Below are 20,670 nucleotides of genomic sequence, written 5' to 3'. Positions count from 1 at the left end.
CCTGTTAATATTTTGGATGCAATAACGGGATTGTGATGTTCTAAAGTCTTATCTTTCAGACACACACACTGAAATGTATGCAGGTAAAATAATGAAATACCTGGGCTCTGCTTCAAAGTAATACAAGATACCTCAGAAAGTTCATGGTTGGGGTGGGCAATTGGCCACCCAAGTAGCAATAAAGATGTCCCCTGGGACTCCCTCACCTGCCATCTCTTAGTGACTGTGTTCAAGTCCTGGTTCTGCTGATTCCAGCTCCTTGCTAATACAGATGCCAGGAGAAACAGTGATGCCTCAAATAGCTGGGGCACTGCCACCCTCATTGGAGACCTGGATTAGGTTCCCAGCCTCAGCCACTGCAGCCATTTATAAAAGTGAACTAGCAAAGATGAGTATCGTCTTTCTCTCTCTCTCTCTCTGTGCCTCTCGAATACATTTTTAAAAGTTTAAAATAGCTAGAAAACACAGTGACACACTGTTGACTTAAGAAAGAGGACAGGGGCCAGCACTGTGGTGTAGTGGGTAAAGCTGCCTGCAACGCTGGCATCCCATAGGCATGTAGGCTCAAGTCCTGGCTGCTCCACTTCCTATCCAGATCCCTGCTAATGTGCTTGGGAAAGCAGTAGAAGATGGCCCAAGGGCTTGGGCTATTGCACCCACATGGAGACCAGAAAGAAGCTCCTAGCTCCTGACTTTGGCCTGGCTCGGCTCAGGCCATTGTGGCCATTTGGGGAGTGAACCAGCAGATGGAAGATCGATCGATTCATTCACTCATTCACTCATTCTCTCCCTCCCTCCCTCCCTCCCTCCCACCTTCTCTCTTTCTTTCTCTCTCTCTCTCTCTCTGCCCCTCTGTAACTCTGCCTTTAAAATAAATAGATCTTCAAAGCAGAAAAGAAAGTAGGACAGTGGCAAATAAAATTCAGAATTAATATTAGTCATCATTAAGCAACTTCAATTATCTTAAAATGTCAGCAAGTCACAATGAGAACCACAACATCTGAGATCTGGAATTACTCATCGGTCACAAAGTCCCTTCACCCACAGTCCCTTCCTGAGTCCCTCAAACCTTGGTCAAGCACTCCCTTCCAAGACAGCTCCATCCCATCTTCCACTTGCTCTGTTAAAAAAGCTCCTCCATGCCAAATAGAAAACTTTCCTTGACAAGATCTCTTAGTTTTCTACAGAGAATTTTTCAAAAACATATCACAGCCCATTGATGACTTGTACAACCACATTAGCCAACAGTTGACTGGAAATTACTAAGTAGAAAAGAAAGCAGAGCACACTGCACACAGGACTAAGAACTAATTTGTGAAACTTCTTTGAGTCACATACAGCACATATATACTCTTACAGACACATATATTCATTTTGAATAAAGGGTCAATATGTAAAATCTGTTTCCTACAACAGAGTTTTGGGAAAAAACTAGACAGCCAGTGCTCAATAAGTTGCCCATCACTCCATCAGGTATTTCCACAACTTGTTCCTTCTGTGCTAGTTTCTTTCACCTCAACTTCTCAGTCACCTTTTATGGACATGGTTTCAGTTTCTAAAAGTTTCTATTCATTTTTATTGGGCCAATATATACTTAGTACACACTATGTACCCCTTAAAATATGGTACCTACATTTTCTAGAGCAATGAAAAATTATAGATTACAGCCTACACTCTACCAAATATTTCAAATATTCACTTAAAAACTTTCTTTGAGATGCTGGTAGAAATTTCTCTAAGTCAAATAAGGATCCAGAGCTCTGGAGAGAGATTTGAGTAAACAGATTATGACAGTAGGGAAAGTCTGGGGCGAAACAAAATTAGAGCTAAGAATCAAAGGCAGACAGAACCCAAGAAACAAGAGAATCTGAAGGGATAGTCAGAGGAAAAGATGTCAGCAAAGAACAGAAGGAAAATGTTCGTCAGAAGAGAAATGCAAAGACAATGTGATTGATCCATAATGTTAAAAACTATACAGGGAAAATAACATCCAATAGATTTGACCTCTAGGTCACCCATTACTTGGAAAAGAGCAAGTTCAGCAGAATGTGTGTTATACTGAGGAATAAAATATATCACTACTTTTTAATAATAGTTACACTGCAAAGAAGGCACAGACTGTTGCAGAAGTCACATCATCATGATCTCAACTCAGACTGAAGTCTTTTCAAGGAACTTGTATTCAGGTGGACTTTTTATTTCTAACAAATTTATTTCAGCCAATTTTTCAGTGAACAAGTCAAACTGTATGCAGCTTCTGTAAAATCTATAAATCTGAGAAGCAGCACTTGTTTGTCATCATACAAATCACTGGCAAAAATATGCTGGATAGGAGACCAAAGTTAACATTTCAGGAACAAACACCAACCATAGGCCTGCCTCCACCAAACAGTCTTTTGTCCAAAGTTGCTAGAAAGATAGAGTAAAAACTTTATCAAATGCCTGCAAAAATCCTGTTTTTTCTGTTAGGAAGAGCACTTTAAATCACTTTCTCCACAGACAAATGAATAGGCCACAGACATCTTATATGAATTGGGACTTATTTCAGGATATCTGAGCCACTTAAGAGAAGGCAGACGCAAGAAACAACATCACTCTCCCAATGTCACACCCAGTGATTAATGGACTGGGACTAGGGCTTGACATTTAAACATTTTCTTTCTACCCTCTGTTCCTTACAGAGGAAAAAAAAGGAGGAAATGATTTGTTAAAATTCCAATTACTACAGACTCAAGATAAACTCCCACAAAACTCTATACTACAGATACTTCAAGGTACTCAACTGGAGACACAATTTGACCATTCCACAGTACTTTGGACTACCAGTTTCAACAATTCCTTTGTAATTCAAAGGAAATCCAGATGGAGTCAACATTTCATATTTTTAAAAAGGCAGAGGAGGTCATGGGCCTTTGATACAGCTGTTACCACACTTGGGATGTCCACAGGCCATAACATTTGGGACAACCACAGGCCATATCAAAGTGCATGAGTGGGGCCAGCGCCGCGGCTCACTAGGCTAATCCTCCGCCTAGCGGCGCCGGCACACCGGGTTCTAGTCCCGGTCAGGGCACCGGATTCTGTCCCGGTTGCCCCTCTTCCAGGCCAGCTCTCTGCTGTGGCCCGGGAGTGCAGTGGAGGATGGCCCAGGTGCTTGGGCCCTGCACCCCATGGGAGACCAGGAAAAGCACCTGGCTCCTGGCTCCTGCCATCGGATCAGCGCGGTGCGCCGGCCGCAGCGCGCCGGCCACGGCGGCCATTGGAGGGTGAACCAACGGCAAAAGGAAGACCTTTCTCTCTGTCTCTCTCTCTCACTGTCCACTCTGCCTGTCAAAAAAAAAAAAAAAAAAAAAAGCGCATGAGTTTCAGTGCCAACCCAGCTTCCTATTCCAGTTTCCTGGTGACACCCATCTTGGAAGGCAGCAGGTGATGGTTCAAGTATATGGGTTCCTGCCTTCCATATGAGAGCCAAGGATTGAGCTTCAGGCTCCTGGCTTCAGCCTAGCCCAGCCCTGACTGTTATAGCAATTTCAGAAGTGACCCAGGAGATAAAAGTGCTCTCTCTCTCTCTCTCTCAAATGAATAAAAATAAATTTTAAATATTTTAAAAACTGGAGAACAAAGACATATTAGCAGTTACCACCTTACTTATTCTACAAGTTTCTTCCATCTCCCCTTTTCCCCTTCCTAATTAAAGCCTATAAAGGAGCATGAATAGAATCTCATTAACTGCTTTCAAGTCTGAATGAAAACTACCCACCATAATCAAATTATACTCTAATACAACAGTGTAGTTTTGGCTCTGGTTCAAGACACTTACCTCTGGGGATGGAGACTAGAAACAGGAAGAATGAAGTTTACAGATTCTCAGGGATAATATAGGACAGTGGTCATGACTACAGGCTCTGGAGCCAGACCATCTAGGTTCAAACTGGTACTCTGCCATTAATTAGCTGCATGACCTTAAACAAGTTCCTTAAGTGCCTCAGTTTCCTTTTTAGGATACCTAGGATGATAGTACAATAGTACCACACACACACAGTGTTACAATTAAATAAATAAATGTATATAAAACTGCTTATACAACAATGTCTGGTAAATATTAGATATTCAAGAAATGATACGAAGGTGACTTTTTGTTTTTATAATTAGTATATTATAATTCAATATATTCACATGATAATATATTCACATGTCTTTACAAAGAAACACTGATCAAAACAATATTCAATTATATTTTACTTTAAAGTACAAATTAAAATATAAAATAAGCTATCTTCTACATTAAAATTCTGCCTGTTAGGAAAAGTACTTCAAATAGTGATTGTCAGCTGTAGCAATAATACCAACAATTTACATAATAAGTTTCTAAACTAGTGGATAATCAATGTTTAAGGCATATACCTTCCCCTCTACACTGTCAGACACAATCACACATGGCAAATTCCTTTGATTTTAGTAACTGTATAATTTCATTAAAATTCAGTCAGCTAAAAAAATATTTCACTTGGTTGAGTTCCAGCATATTGCCACTAAACTATACAAGGGACAGGGAAGGAGGGAGGAAAAATAAAAATCTGAAAACATTAAAATCTAGTACAAACACAGGCAGAAGTCATAGGAAAAAACTTATACAACATCAGCAAAACCTTGAATATATCCTGGAGTTTGAAGATTAATTCGGATTTGGCTTAGAAATTGTTAGGGTTTTTTATAATTATAGTAATTTTGTGGGAGATTGTTAATTTCTTTTTAACACTGGCTACAGCATTCCCTATGGGCACAACGCTGCATTTCGGAGAAACTGCTTTCAGTGATCAAAACAATATTCAGGTATCTATTCCAAAAATGTGACAAACAAATACAAATGAACAACTTTCTGTATTCCACAAACCCAGTAATGAACATAAACTTTATTCTGGAAACCAACAGTACACAGCAAAAGGGTAGGGGAGAGGGAATCTAGGGAATCTCACAAACAAAATTACATGATGTCTGAAATTTACTTCAAAATGTGTACAGGGAGCTGGGGAGAGTTAGAGACAAGAAGAAAAAGATGAACCAAGTCTGGCCCATACTGCCAGTAACTGTTGAAGTTAGGCAAGGGTATACAGGATTCCTTATGCTACTCTTTCCTTTACTTACAGAAATATTTTAACTTTTCCACAATAAAAAGCTCAATAGACACATTTCTATAATCACAAATGATATTCTTCTTTCCAAAAAACTACTCCAATAAGTAACCACACACAGTAAAAACATGGCTTAAGAATTTTTAACCAAAAAAAAAAAATCCTTAAAAAGAGCCAAGTTATCCTTCCATGCTGTTGTAAGTGCAGCACAGAGCAAGTTATACAAACATCACATATCTATAGAACATCCTAGAATACTCCCTCAAGTCTTTCATTTTAAGCTGTAGCACTGAGGATAAAGATGAACTGTGTCAATTAGGTGGGGGCCACATCTGTACTACATATGCAACCCACATCTACAGCTCTTATCAGCAGAGCTTCAACGTACCTTTATTTTCCTGTCTGTTTTCGGTGGGGGTAGTGAGGCAAGGATGAATGTATTCACATTCCCATATGTGCATAATTTAAAACAGACAATCTTAGCATTAAGGAAATTAAGACGCAGGCTTTACTGATGTTGATTTTAATGGCCAAGATCCAAAAACAGTTCTTTTTCAAGCTCATAGATAAACTCTTGATTTGTCAGTGGACAGATTGAACTCATTACTTGACACTCTAACCTTTCCCACACACAGTTTCTATTCACTTTATTAAAGAGAAAAGTTTCCTTTTTCTCCTTAAAGAAGCGGATTCAAGAAAATTTTTCAAGGGAGATGTTCTATTAGGAGCTTTTCTGCTCTTAGGTGAAGCAATTAAACATGGAGTATGAGAAAAAGTAAAAGATTATCATAATAAAAATGGGCTCTAAAAACAAAGGTTGAATATAAGCCATTGTCTAGCACACAACCACTGCCACATTTGCTTTTCAAATACTTGTGAAGGCATTTGGCATCATTTTCTAATAATCCCAAAGGGCTTCTACTTCCTTGTTTTTTTTTTTCAACAGTATTTCAAAATGTTGACACATTTATTGAACTATTTTTGGTAAATCAGCTCTGTCTACCTTCAGGGCTCAAGATACAAATATATAAAAGCTACAGGACATCCTTTTAGCAAATAAAACTTGGCAGGATTCCTGAGTTCTCCAAGAAAGCTTCAACTGGCAACTACGTGAATAGTCCAACACCACAGTGTAGATGGAATAACTCTGGACACAGGAGGTCCTGGCTATACCTGAAGCTCCATTACCCAACTGCTGAATGATCTGGGTACTTGTAATCTCTTTTTTACCTGTAAGATCCATGGTACAAAATTGTTTTATCAACAAAAATGTTGATAATTTATTTAGAAAACAATAGAAACACAAATTAACAAAAACAGTATTTTAAAAAATTCATATAAAGAAAGGAAACACTTAGATGCCTATGCCACACTCAGCACATACAGTTTCATGTTGTTCTTTATTAAGAGAAAATACATGTAAAAGTACCATAAGCAAAGAAATCAAATTTTGGGGGCTGGCACTGTGGCATAGTGGGTAAAGCCGCCGCCTGCAGTGCCAGCATCCCATATGGGTGCTGGTTCTAGTCCCGGCTGCTCCTCTTCCGATCCAGCTCTCTACTGTGGGCTGGGAAAGCAGTAGAAGATGGCCCAGGTCCTTGGGCCCCTGCACTCACATGAGAGACCAGGAAGAAGCTCCTGGCTCCTGGGTTCGGATAGGCTCAGCTCCAGCTGTTGCGGCCAGTTGGGGAGTGAACCAGTGGATGGAAGACCTCTCTCTCTGCCTTTCCTTCTCTCTGTGTGTGACTCTAACATTCAAATAAATAAATAAATCTTAAAAAAAAAAAAAAAATCAAATTTTGAACCCACACATTTTTCAAAGTTTAGTTATTCATATAATTATTTTATAACTTTTGCCAAATCTATAGCCACTGAGGATTACTTACTTAATAATTACTTTAAGGGGCTGGCGCCAGGGCTCACTTGGTTAATCCCCTGCCTGCGGCGCCGGCATCCCATATGGGCACCGGGTTCTAGTCCCAGTTGCTCCTCTTCCAGTCCAGCTCTCTGCTGTGGCCCAGGAGGGCAGTGGAGGATGGCCCAAGTGCTTGGGTCCCTGCACCCGCATGGGAGACTGGGAAGAAGCACATTGTTCCTGGCTTCGGATAGGCGCAGCACCAGCCGTAGCGGCCATTTGGGAGTGAGCCAACGGAAGGAAGACCTTTCTGTCTCTCTCTCTCACTGTCTAACTCTGTCAAATAAAGAAAGGAAGAAAAAAAAAAGAAAAAATTACTTTTAAATTTGCTTTAAGAATACATATTTTAGTTTTACGCTAAGTAACATCAACGAAATAATAGTTTTCAGGTACTTGTATGGTCTTCTGATGCACAAAGAAATATATACTTAAGGATTAAAAGAGAAAGATTCATTAAAGGATCATGTCAAATCACTTCCCATAGCATCACACTTTGGAGAAACACTGCCCTTACCCATTTATTGCCTCCCACACCTTCTACATTAATGAACAGAGTATTTGAATTTATGAATTTCAAAAACTCAGCAAGCAACTTAACACTGATTACATGCACTCATGGCCACGAGGTTTTCCTGGAGCTTCGTCAGACCTCACAGTCATTACTAACCCATGAGCTTTTTATGTGGAACCTCCCTTTCTTTTTCACCTTCTCCAAGATGTATACACAAAAATCACAAAAATCTGTAACATATATACCTTCACATTATTGCAAATTTCACACCTTATTTACACTGTACTTATGATGTAAAAGTTTTCATCCTAAAATTATCCTAACAGAACCCACATGAACTAAAAAATTACCCTAATACCCAAAATATACTCAGACTATTCAAATTTATGGCAGCAATCATGTGTCAGTCTAAAGGCAGACAAAAACCAAAATATTCCATAAGCTCTAATATAAAATTGCCTTTTCTGACATATATTCACCAAATTTGTTTTAACTGTGAATTTGTAATTCTTGTTAAATTACATATTTATCAGCTTATATTGAACTAATCCTTGAAATATCTCAGGAAAATATAATAAAGTTACATAACTCTTCCTAGGAAGCCCCTTCTTGTTCAACGACGTATCAGTCCAGTCACCTACTTTCAGCCATCCTAGATGTCAATCCCCTCACCATGCCATTCTGCTCTGTTTATACATAACTAATCAACCCAGAAACTGACACAGGGAAAAAAAACTGAAATTGCATTATGGCTGCAGTCTTTACCCAATGTGAGCACCACAATAATCTTGTGAATTTCATTTTTAATCAATTTAAAACCCTAAATCCAGTGGATTGAGCATGAGTTCATTTTTTTTTTGCTCTAAAACCACACTTAAATGACAGTAAGGAAATAAAAAAGTATAAATTCTCAAAAAAAAAAAAAAAAAAACCAGGAGGGGGCAGGCCAGCAGATGAGATATGCCAACAGAATTCCAGAAGATGGAAAGCAGATGTACAAAATAACTGACTTAGCAGACCCGAGGAAGCTGAAACCTGAGTTCCTGCTTTGGTGGAGGCCTACAAGAAAGAAGCAGATCGCTGAAGAAGCCCTGAGAATCTTCCTGAGAACCTTAGGAATGGTAGGTTCCAATACCTCTGAGGACTGAGGTAAGAAACAGAGCTTACAGAGCCTTTAAACTTCCAAAGATGCCCTCACATTTCAGAAGGAAAACAGTCACTAACTTCGAATTCCATACACAGCCAAACCGTAAAAGACATCAAACTGAAAGGTAGAAATGGACACTTTAAGACTGGAAAAAATATCCTCAGAATACAACTGCACAGCCGATCTAGAAATAAATGCAGTGCAGGAAGATGGAGGGCCCAGGAAGAATGTCTCCAGGAGAAAAAAGAAGTGGAACTCAAAAGATAACCTCATGTTTGACCTTTTTGGCAGGAAGTTTATAGTTCCAACACAGTCTAGAGCTGAATCAAGGATGGGTACATAGAAAACCAAGCAAATGAGGGGGCAAAATAAGGTAATCAACTTCAGAATAAAACAGAGTTGGTAAGGAAGAACATGAAATTAAAGTACTTCTAGTGACTCAGCTTTGAATATATAAGCTGGAGATAATGTAAAGAGGGGATTCTAGGTTTGCCCAGGGGAAAAGGGAGTTAGTAAAGAAGGCAGACTCCAAACAAAGTAGAAAGACAAGAGGTATCATTATTTAAAATGCAAAAATTAAGAAGCAGAACTGGGCAATGTCAGCAATATGGCAGCTTTTTCAAAGACTGCTCCTCCACACCTGGATATATGAATCTGAACAACTATCCACCCAAAAATTCATAAGAATTAGGGAAATGTCAGTGAAATCAAATTTTTGACCTCTAGTATGTCCCCTTCTCTTCCAGAAAATGTATAAACTTTTAACAACTAATAAAATGAAAATATCTGTCATTTTGTTTAAAATGAGAAACAAGAAAATGTTATTTAAATACAAAACATACCATAAAATAAGCCCAGAAGTATTGAAAGGCATTGCCTGTGGAGAAAAGAAATCATGAAGATAGCTACATCAGTCGACTGCTTTTCCTTATAATCCCTGAGGTATTATCTAACTTTCTAATTTCTAAATCATATACAAGCACTCTGGGGAATGTCATTTGCACTGTAAATGAAATGGGAAAAAAATGGAAAACCACATGAAAGACAAAAATTGGTGGGCAGGCACATTTTATTCTTGATGTGTTTTATACCCTGGTATTTTTCTAATGCAGAAAAATCAGACTGGAAACATTACATGAAAAACAAGATGAAGGGTACTCTATATCCAGCATGAATCAAGAATCACACAACTAAAAGTAGTACCCACATCTGCTCCATAATCACAATTTTACAGAAGAAACCAGCAGGCAGAAAACCAGTCAAGAAAGCAAGCCTGTCTTTCATAAAAAAAATTAGATACTGTGCATGCCAACAAATTCCAAAAAACTTCAGGGCAGGCATTTGGCACAGCACTATGCTCACCACTTGGGACACCCACATCCCATATACGAGTACCTAGCTCAAGTCTCAGCTAGTCCATTTCCAATCCAGCTTCCCACTAATGTGTACCCTGGGAGGCAACAGGTGATGGCTCAAATACTTGGGTCCCTGCCACCCCCATGGGAGACACAATGTTGTTCTAGGCTCCTGGCTTCAGCCTGGCCCAGCCCTAATTCTTGCAGTTATTCGGGGAATGAACCAACAGAAGATTTCTCTTTTTTTTTTTTTTTTTTAACTTTTATTTCATGAATATAAATTTCCAAAGTACAGCTTATGGATTACAATGGCTTTTTCCCCCCATAACTTCCCTCCCACCTGCAACCCTCCCCTCTCCCGCTCCTTCTCCCCTTCCATTCACATCAATATTCATTTTCGATTCTCTTTATATACAGAAGATCAATCTAGCATATATTAAGTAAAGCTTTCAACAGTTTGCACCCACACAGAAACACAAAGTGAAAAATACTGTTTGAGTACTAGTTATAGCATTAAATCACAATGTACAGCACATTAAGGACACAGATCCTACATGAGGAGTAAGTGCACAGTGACTCCTGTTGTTCACTTAACAATTTGACACTCCTGTTTATGGCATCAGTAATCTCCCTAGGCTCTTGTCATGAGTTGCCAAGGCTATGGAGGCCTTTTGAGTTCGCTGACTCTGATCTTGTTTAGACAAGGCCATGGTCAAAGTGGAAGTTCTCTCCTCCCTTCAGAGAAAGGTACCTCCTTCTTTGATGACCTGTTCTTTCCACTGGGATCTCACTCGCAGAGATCTTTCATTTAGGTCTTGTTTGTTTGTTTGTTTGTTTGTTTGTTTTTTTGCCACAGTGTCTTGGCTTTTCATGCCTGAAATACAGAAGATTTCTCTTTCTATCTCTATTCATTCTCATATATATATATATATATATATATATATATATATATATTTCTTCTCATTTTGAAATGCAGAGAGAAATTTTTTGATAGTGCCCAGGGCAGGTGTTGTGGCACAGCGGGTTAAGCCATGGTTTGTGAAACACATATACCACATCAGAAAGCCAGCTAAAGTTCCAGGTGCTCCACTTCCAACCCAGCTCCCTACTGTTAACTGGGAAAGCAGTGATGATGGTCCAAGTTATCTGGCCCCCTGACACCCACGTAGTAAACCCAGATAGAACCTGAGGGCCCTGGCTTTGGCCTGCCTAGCCCTAGCTGTTGTGAGTGAACCAGTAGATGGAGGATCTCTCTCACTCTTGCTGAGTCTCTCCCTCTCTCTGTCACTCTACCTTTCAAATGAATCAATCTTAAAATAATAATAGTAATAAGAGTAAGCAGTTCTCTACTTAAGTTTTTTTTTAAAAAAATAACACTTTGGGGGCCGGCCCCATGGCGCAGTAGGTTAATCCTCTGCCTATGGTGCCGGCATCCAGTATGGAGTCCTGACTGCTCCACTTCCAATCCAGCTCTCTGCTATGGCCTGGGAAAGCAGTAGAAGATGGCCCACGTCCTTGGGCCCCTGCACCCATGTGGGAGACCCGAAGAAGCTCCTGTCTCCTGGCTTCAGATCGGCCCAGCTCTGTCCGTTGCTTACTTACTAATCTTGAAAGGTATATCAAGGGGCCGGCACTGTGGTGTAGTTGGTAAAGTCGCTGCCTGCAGTGCCAACATTCCACATGAGCGCTGGTTCAAGCCCCAGCTACTGCACTTCCACTCCAGATCTCTGCTATGGCCTGGGAAAGCAGTAGAAGACGGCCCATGTCCTTGGGTTCCTACACCCACATGGGAGACCCAGAAGAAGCTCCTGGCTCCTGGCTTCAGATCAGTGCAGCTCCAGCCAATGCAGCCATTTGGGGAATGAATCAGTGGATAGAAGAAGACCTCTCTCTTTCCCTCTGCTTCTCTCTCTGTGTAACTCTGACTTTCAAATAAATAAATAAATCTTTGAGAGAGAGAGAGAGAGAGAGAGAGATAGCCAAAAAAGTATAAAGTATGACTCTTAGCTAGATCTTAAACCAAACTTTTTCAAAAACTAGTACTTGAGACCAACAGAGATTTTGATATGCTAGTTGGGTATGTGACGCAATGCTATTAAGGAATTTTCACTGTCATGATGTCATTTCCACTATGTGTTCAAAATAGTTCTTAGCTTCTAGGGACATATGATAAAAGATTAAATGAAAAAGTTTTTAAGTATTTTTTAAAGGTGAAGGAACATATACATAGGGTGTAACATTAAACTTCAGAGAACCAAAGCAACCAACCTAAAAGCTTTTAAGTCATGAAGTCTAGGATGAAATCGGAAAGACCATACCCAGCACATGTCACTGAGGGCCATCTCATGTTGGGCACTGATTAATGAGCTCCACAAACTGTGACTCTCTCAGGGATCCAAAGGTCATTCTTCATAAAGGGAAAGATGGGAATTCATTGCTGGCCCTGCAGGTAGAAAAGCCCCACTGCCAGCAACACCCCTTTTCAGGGCATGCAGATCTATGCTTTCTTGCATCTTCCAACCAAAACTTAATAAAACAGGTGCAAACTCAATCAGCTATCTAATAGCTAATAGTCTGGCCAGCGCCGCGGCTCACTAGGCTAATCCTCCACCTTGCGGCGCTGGCACACCAGGTTCTAGTCCTGGTTGGGGCGCCGGATTCTGTCCCAGCTGCCCCTCTTCCAGGCCAGCTCTCTGCTGTGGCCAGGGAAGGCAGTGGAGGATGGCCCAAGTGCTTGGACCCTGCACCCCATGGGAGACCAGGGTAAGTACCTGGCTCCTATCTTTGGATCAGCGCGGTGCGCTGGCCGCAGTACGCCGGCCGTGGCGGCCATTGGAGGGTGAACCAACGGCAAAGGAAGACCTTTCTCTCTGTCTCTCTCTCACTGTCCACTCTGCCTGTCAAAAAAAAAAAAAAAAAAAAAAAAAAGCTAATAGTCTAATATCTAATAGTCAGCTATCTAATCCAAAGGGTTGAAATAGTCTAGAAGTAAAACAAAGGGATACGGGGACAGAACTGAGACAAACTGGGGGAGGACGACCCCTACAAAAATAGGACAACAACTACAAAGCTCTACTTGGATGTCCTTGCAGTAGAGGAGTGTGAGCCAAGTATTGCCACAGTCTTCCAATTTTTCTAGCCAAAATAAAGATATTTACGTAAAATCTTCCGATTTCCTAATGTTGGCAACCAATTTAAACTCTAAACATCTACATTGGGAGAAAACATATCCGCAAGTTATTTCACACACAAAAAGAGGTGCTGGATCTATAAAGGTCACACACGCAGAGGTGTAAACATTATCAATAAAAATTTCATTATTAGGCTTTTTTTCATCAAGTTTACTGCATTTATAGACAAAGGAAGTTATAACATAACATAGCCCCAAAAACTTGATACACTCAGAATCAGTTATCTCTAACAACATTAAAAAAAACTATACATTCTTCTTGTGTATTAAAACTAGACCTCAAAGACTTTGCCACATATATGCTCTTTTGTATGTCACCAGGACAGAGTTCAGTAGGACAGGGTTTAATGAAAATTCAGAAATGATAGATACTGTACTGAAAATTGTTAAAAGTGGTTTTAACTTGTGATCGCCATAGGAAATTAATTTCATATCAAAGGTTGCACTTCTATACAAATAATTATTCCTGACTACTGCAAAAAAATTTGCTAACCACATGATTCACAAGCAACCCACTAGGTCTTTTCTTAACCTAACAATTTTCACAGATGCCAGGCACTATGTGAAGCATTTTATAAGCATTAGCTCATTTAATCCTCATATAACTCTGAGATAGGTATGATTTTTTAATCCCATACTAAAGAAACAGGCTTTCAGAAATAATTTGCCTAAAGTCACATTGCTCTAAATGGTAGTCTAATCAGCAAGAGATACTAAAATTTGTTATTCATCCCTTCCAAATAATATATTCATGAAAGACATTTGTGAGGAGTAAAAACACATTCATTAAATTAACAGGTAAGAATGTAAGTGACCAAGACTGTATCAGAATTCAGTGTAGCTTTGACAATTAGGTAAAAGGAGTCAAATAAAAGAATCAACTGAATGGAAATAAGTACAAACTGGTGAGGAGTGGGAAGCAGGAATTAATGATGAAAGTGAAATAAAGTAATATAAAAAAAAGGAACCCCTTCTAAGTCTTAGATCTCCTAATCTTAAAAATAAGAACTGAATTAGATCAGATCTCCATCTTTTCTGTTCCCCAAACCCCTTTTAAAAACTGCTCCCAGGCAGTGCACAGAGTGAGTTGAGCAGCCACCTGCAGTGCCAGCTTCCCATAAGAGTCCTGGTCCAAGGCTGCTCCACTTGGGATCCAGCTTCCTGCTAAGGTGCCTGGGAAAACAATGGAAGATGGTCTAAGTACTTGGGTCTCTGCTACCCATGAGGGAGATGTAGGTGGAGTTCCAGGCTCCTTGGCCCAGCCTTGGCCACTGCGGCCATTTGGGGAACAAACCAGTAGATGAAAGATCAATCTGTGTGTGTGTGTGTGTGTGTCTTCCTCTAACTCTGCCTTTCAAATAAATAAATCTTAAAAAAAAAAAATGCTCCCAAAATATGTCTCTCAATCACTGACTCATGCACACACAGACCTTCTGACTTACATTCTGTAAAAAAAAAAAAAAAAAAAAAAAAGATTTATTTATTTGAAAGGCAGAGTTACAGAGAGGCAGAGGTAGAAGCAGAGGCACAGAGAGAGAAAGAGATTCTCCATCCACTGGTTCATTCCCCAGACGGCCACACAATGGCTGGAGCTGGGCCAAACCGAAGCCAGGAGTCAGGAGTTTGTTCCAGTCTCCTACATGGGTGCAGGGGCCCAAGTACTTAGATCATCTTCCACTGCTTTCCCAGGCCATAGCAGAGACCTGGATGCGAAGTGGAGCAGCTGGGACTCAAACCTTCACCCACATGGGTTGCAGCACTGCAGGCAGTGGCTTTATACACACTAGGACACAGCACCGGCCCCTGAATTACATTCTTAGGCACCTTAAGAACCTGAAGCTCATTTGGAGAGTGAACCAGCAAATGGAAGCCTATCCCTCTCTCTGCCTCTGCCTCTCTTTAAAAAAAAAAAAAAAAAGAGAGAGAGAGAGAGAGAGAGAGAGAGAGAACCTGAAGTTCATTCCCCAGGGCCCATTCCCCACTAACCCCACTCCAGGTCAAGAGTCTGAACTAGATATCTCCAAGCTCCCTTCCAGCCCTCAAGGTAAATACTCGAAGGTGAAAAACAACTAGTCTCTGGACAAAAAGGAAAAGAACCAAAGAAGACTGACAAAGTAAAAATTACACTTTATTTTGATGTCTTCAACCTGCTGGGATGTGTACACATATTAAAATAAAGGGACTGACTGCTGTTAGAATGGTGGTTAGGTGCAGCTCTGAAGCTCATCAGGAAGGCTAGACACCTGAATTCAGGGCTTAGAAAAGATGATTTAGAGTTGCTAGTCAGACTTACATGACAAATTTTTAAATGGTTATTCGTTTATTTGTATTTGTTTGTAAGGTGGTGCAAGACAGAGAGAGAGATCTTTCATTCACTGGTTCATGCCCCAAAGGGCCACAATGGCAGGAGTTGACCAAGCCCATGCTAGGAGCCAGCAAATCCATCTTGATCTCCCATGTAGGTAGCAGGAGCCCAAGTACTCGGACCATCATCAACTGCCATCCCAGGCACATTATTTGGGAGCTGGGTCAGAAGCAGAGGAGCCAAGACTTGAACTAGCACTCCAATATAGGATACTGGTGTTGCAAGTAGCAGCTTAACCCATTGTACCATAACATCAGCCCCAATAAAATAAATCTTAAAAAAAAAACACACACACACACACAGAGAGATATTTGTGAAGAAAAAAATATGCTTCTATTTTAAAAATAACAGAGAACTTGAAATTAGCTCAATTTCAATTTATGGAAAAAATAAAACAGAAGCATCAAGAATGCACTCATAGGCCACATGACATGTATGCCAATAATAAGGGGTAAAAAGATATCACTTAAAAATGAGAAAATTCAGGGGCCAATGGGTTAAGTTGTCAACTGTGACACTAGCATCCCATATGCGCACCCGTTTGAGTCCTAAGTTTGTCATTTCCAATTCAGCTCCCTGCTCATGTGATAGGAAAGCAATGGAAGACAGCCCAAGTACTTGGGCCCCGCACCCATGTAAGAGATCTGGATGAAGCTCCTGGTTCCTGGTTTCAGCCAGGCCCAGCCCTGGCCATTGTAGCCATTTGGGGAGTGAACCAGGGGAGTGAAGATCTCTCTCTGTGTGTCTCTCCTCCTCTCCTTGTAACTCTTCCATTCAAATAAATACATAAATCTTCTAAAACAAATGAGAAAATTCAGAAAACTCCTGAAATTCTCAGTAAAATAAACAGTGTCCAAACACCTAGGAAATAACTTATACGTCATCTACCCTTCTGGACAAGGAAAACACTCATCTAAGAAACCTACACAAAGAGGAAACAGCATTCAGTAATTAAAAAAAGGCAAATTCTCTATATGAAATATGACATATGATACTTCTAAATGAAATATAACAAGTTTCTACAAACTTGTTTCAGAACCGTTTCAGAAAATCTTCACTAAAAGCACCTCCAGTATATTTATATAAAGTTTCAATTAATTAGTTCATCACATATTCATTAAACACAAGCAATGTATAGGTGCTTCACGTAACACATAGTAATCCCTGTCTCATAAAAAAACACACATTTTATAAACAAGGAACCAAAAACCAGTTCTAACCATTAATCATTTCTAGATAATACTAGAGATGATTTCTTTCTTTCCTTTTTGGATTACCTGTAACTTCTAAACAACTATATCAGTAACAGCTAACTTGGAGGCCATTTCCCTACAGTCAATGATACCAGGCACTGACTCCATTTTAGAGTTTAGTCTGGAGCACTACCCAGGCAAAGGAATGATAAAAATCTTATGAACATCAAGTTGCTGGCTTCTGCCAAACATGGCATTCCCAAAGGATGCTCTGTCTAGAATCTGTGGGGGAATCATACACAAATCTTCTATTTACTCAGACCTTCCAAAGAGGCTGGAAATATTTGTGTCTTGAGGGGAGGGGGAAAGGGCTGAGAGTAAATTTGCTGACTCCTAATGGTTCAGTTCTGAGATTCCAAGATTCTATAAAAGAGCAGTAAATTAGGGTTTGGCTAGTATTTGCTGAGTACTGAAGCCAGCATAAACATTTACTTGAGGCTTTTAAATCTGTAAGGGTACCCAGTGGTTAGGTACAGTAATTTTGAATCTCAAAAAATCAAACATGGCCACTGGAAATGTTTCTAAAAAAAGGTGGGGTGGAGGAGATAGGCACATTTCCTTTGTTTTCCCCAAGTAAACAATACAGATTTTAGAAATGTAAAATGTGATTCTAGGTGATATTGATCCCTACAAACTGTTTTATTGCCTTATAAAAATACTAGCAATTCATACTTTCAAAAAAGTTCACACGCAGCTCTTCAACCGACTACTTCAGTTCAAAAAAGAAAGAAAAGGGCCCATTCTTTCCCATGGAAACAGAAACAAAGTCCAAGCTTCAAAAATATTTAGCATTCTGCTATATAAAATATAAACTCCACATTCCTAAATAAAATGGCAAAGATACAAACTTTGTAGGTCTCTAACCACAGCAATATGAGAGTAGTGATTCAAAGAAGAACCTGATGTTAAACCTAACTATACAATATTACTAATTACAGAGAAATTTTACCAATAAATATTTTGGTAAAGGACTGCTTTGTCATCTTTGCAAGTATTTTTAGTTGAAAGTAAGTGGTTTGGTAGTATATGTGGACATGGCTTTGATTTTTAAATGTCTATTTTTATATTCTGGTCACTGGTTAGGTTTTCTAAACTCAATTCTTTAGAACTGGTAATCTGGAAAGGGTAAACCACAAACCCGTTACGTTATGTTAAGAAGCAAAGACCTAACAAGCCCACCACTCAGATCAGCAGCAAGCTAACCCGGAAACCTCCAGGGCTCACAGACCTAACCATGCTCCCGATAGTCCCTAACTCCTGAAGAACATCTGCATATAAGCGAATTACCAAAACCATCTCTTGAAATGTAACAGAAGCCATTGAGATGTACTTGTTTTATTTGTATAGTTGTTTTCGTGGTGGGCCTCCCTTCAGATTCCTACCCTCCCCCCATCCAAATCTCCAAATTTACTTCCTTCTCCTTGGACTTGAACTTAAATCTCCCATTTTAAATATATATATACACCCAGTTACTACAAAACATTCCATAGCAGTGAACGTTTTTTATACAAATTAGCCAAGATTTTACTGCAATTCTAGCTTTTTAAATAATCCCTATCTAATTTAGATCAAGAGTTTGAGGGCTGGTAGCTCAATTCATTCACATATTTTCTTTCGAAGGTTTTTGCTGAGTGCTCTGTTTCAACTAGAGGTAAAAGATTAAAGAACTGTTATGACTAGCTCTTTCTCAAAGAGGGATGTTTTAAAAGGAAAGAAACCGTCTCTTCTTGTTACTGTAAATGAGCAGCCTCTTGTTCTCAGCAGTCCGTCTGCACACAAGACCACTACTGACTTCAGTGGGAATTCTGCCCAAAAAGTGAGGAAGACAGGATAGGATTAAATTAGTCCTAAATCCACAGCATTGTTCCAAGCCACTACCACTTCTCCAGGAACCTCGAAGAGTAGATATCCGAGGTTTGATGCTGGTCCTCAAACCTGAATTTCAGAAATGATCACTTGAGCTCTGACAGGTGACATAGCAGAGCTCTTTAAAAGTTGTGTCAAACTCGCAGCCTGATGGATGTACTCAGCTGGCCTTTATCACAATTCAAGATTGCATTGCAATGCAGCCCCGTTAGAGGCTGCAACAGTAATCCACTAATTTCCCGCAGCACAGAGGGAAACTGAATGAGATTAAGCACCCCTCGATCACCAGTAAAACCTGCCCAAAGCCTGATCCTTCCAAATCCCAATCCCAACCGCCAAGAAACTGACTCAGTTTCCCCCAATTATGAGGAATCTCACAGGACACCAAACTATAACAGTAATTCTCGATACTGTATTATAAGTAGGCAGGGAATCCAGAAATAATGGATTCTGATGAAAGAGCAAAGGGGGTTATAAGGAGGAGACTGAAAAAAATAAACGAATGAAGAAAAACCTGTGAAAGCCTTTTTTTATTAGTTCAAGTGAGAGTAATAAGAGAGAAGACGCTCAACACACACGTGCCATTCCAGATGCAAGAAGTTCCAAACACTGAGCAAGGACGTGCCTTGGACAAGAGAAAATAAATCCACGGCTGCGCGAGGTCCCCCATCCCTGCCACCCAACCGCGGCTCTTAAAAGCCGGGGCAGCCACTGTGGTGTGTTCCGGGAAATTCACTGAAAGGCGTCCTGGGTCAGGAGACCCCTCCCAGAAATCAGAGCCGAGGCTGGGGCTGTTGAAACCTCACCGAGAAAACTTGACCTCCCGGCAGGTCAGCGGGCAGGGCAAGTTTCGTGACTGATGACCGCGCCACAGTCGCGCAGCGTCCCCGCCAGGGTCCGGGGTCCCCGGGCGCCGAAGCCGAACCTGCCCGCTGCCTCAGATTCGCCGGCCCTAAAAGTGCTGCCCACCCCAGCCAGGCCCCCGGCGCGGAAGCTGAGGAGCCAGCCAGGCGTGGTGGGACCGCCCGGGTTTCGGGACCCGGCACCAAACGTGGTTCCCGGGCGTCGGCGGGGGGCGCGGGCGCGAGCGGATGCCGGGCCGGATCCGCGCCGCGCGTGGGGCCGGCGTGCCGTCCTCGCCCGGCTCCCCGCAGTCCTCCCGCGCGCGGCCACAGCCACCGTCCTGAAGGGCGACGCCGCGGCCGGGTCCCCACAGCCCGCGCCGCCGACGGAGCCGGATTCCCTTCGCAGCTGCTCCGCGGGGCCCGCACGCGTGACCCTGAGCCCACGGCACAGCCGCGGGGACGGCGCGGTCCTTCCCACGGGCTGGTCTCCCAGGGCTCCGCAGGGAAGCGAGCGGGGGGTCGCAGCGGGTCGGGGAAGCGGGGTTCCGGCCTGGAGCAACAGGACCCGGACCCCGGGGCGGGAATCCGTTCGGGCAGTGAAGACAGGAGAAGAGAGGTAGCCGCAGAAAACTCCTACTAAAGCCGGCCTCCCTCCCTCCTCCCGGTGGGACCGTCCCGCCGCCGCTTCCTGCCGGGGATCAGCTTCCCAGCTGCAGCCAGAGGCGAAATCCGCGCCGCCCTGCAGCTCCGCGGAGACCCGCGGCGCGGCCAGGCCCCCGCGCCCCGGGACCTCCATTCCGCAGCCCCGCACGCCTCCTTACCGCGACGCCGCACCTCACGAGCCGTCCCGCTCCGCTCCCAGCCGCCGGCCAGCCCCGCCTGCCTCCTCCCTCCGCTAGGTTTCAAATTGAAATTCCCTGGCTGAGGCCGTCAGCGGACTCCGCGCGCAGGCCCCGCCCCCTCGCGGCGGAAGCCCCTCCCGCGCCCCCGCCGGACGCGCCCCCGGCGCGGAAACCCCCGTGGGGCCGGCCACGCCCCCGCTCCAGGCCACGCCCCCAGCCCTGCAGGGAGCCCTGCCCGCAGGATTCTCC

At 42.0% G+C, this 20,670-nt stretch overlaps 1 protein-coding gene across 24 annotated transcripts in view; it reads right to left on the bottom strand.

Annotated features, from left to right (window-relative positions):
• Nucleotides 1-20,556, bottom strand: part of EPB41L2 (erythrocyte membrane protein band 4.1 like 2) — a 244,336-nt gene extending 223,780 nt beyond the window's left edge. For all 24 annotated transcript variants that reach the window (XM_017345371.3, XM_070073565.1, XM_070073581.1 and 21 more), the window contains exon 1: nt 20,401-20,556. The gene's annotated coding sequence lies outside the window, so the exon portion shown is untranslated. The remainder of the gene's footprint in view (nt 1-20,400) is intronic.
• Nucleotides 20,557-20,670: the final 114 nt, after the last annotated feature.

Source organism: Oryctolagus cuniculus, chromosome 5 (assembly GCF_964237555.1).
Source record: "Oryctolagus cuniculus chromosome 5, mOryCun1.1, whole genome shotgun sequence".
NCBI classification, from domain to species: Eukaryota; Metazoa; Chordata; class Mammalia; order Lagomorpha; family Leporidae; genus Oryctolagus; species Oryctolagus cuniculus.
This window is presented reverse-complemented; position numbering and strand designations above follow the sequence as displayed.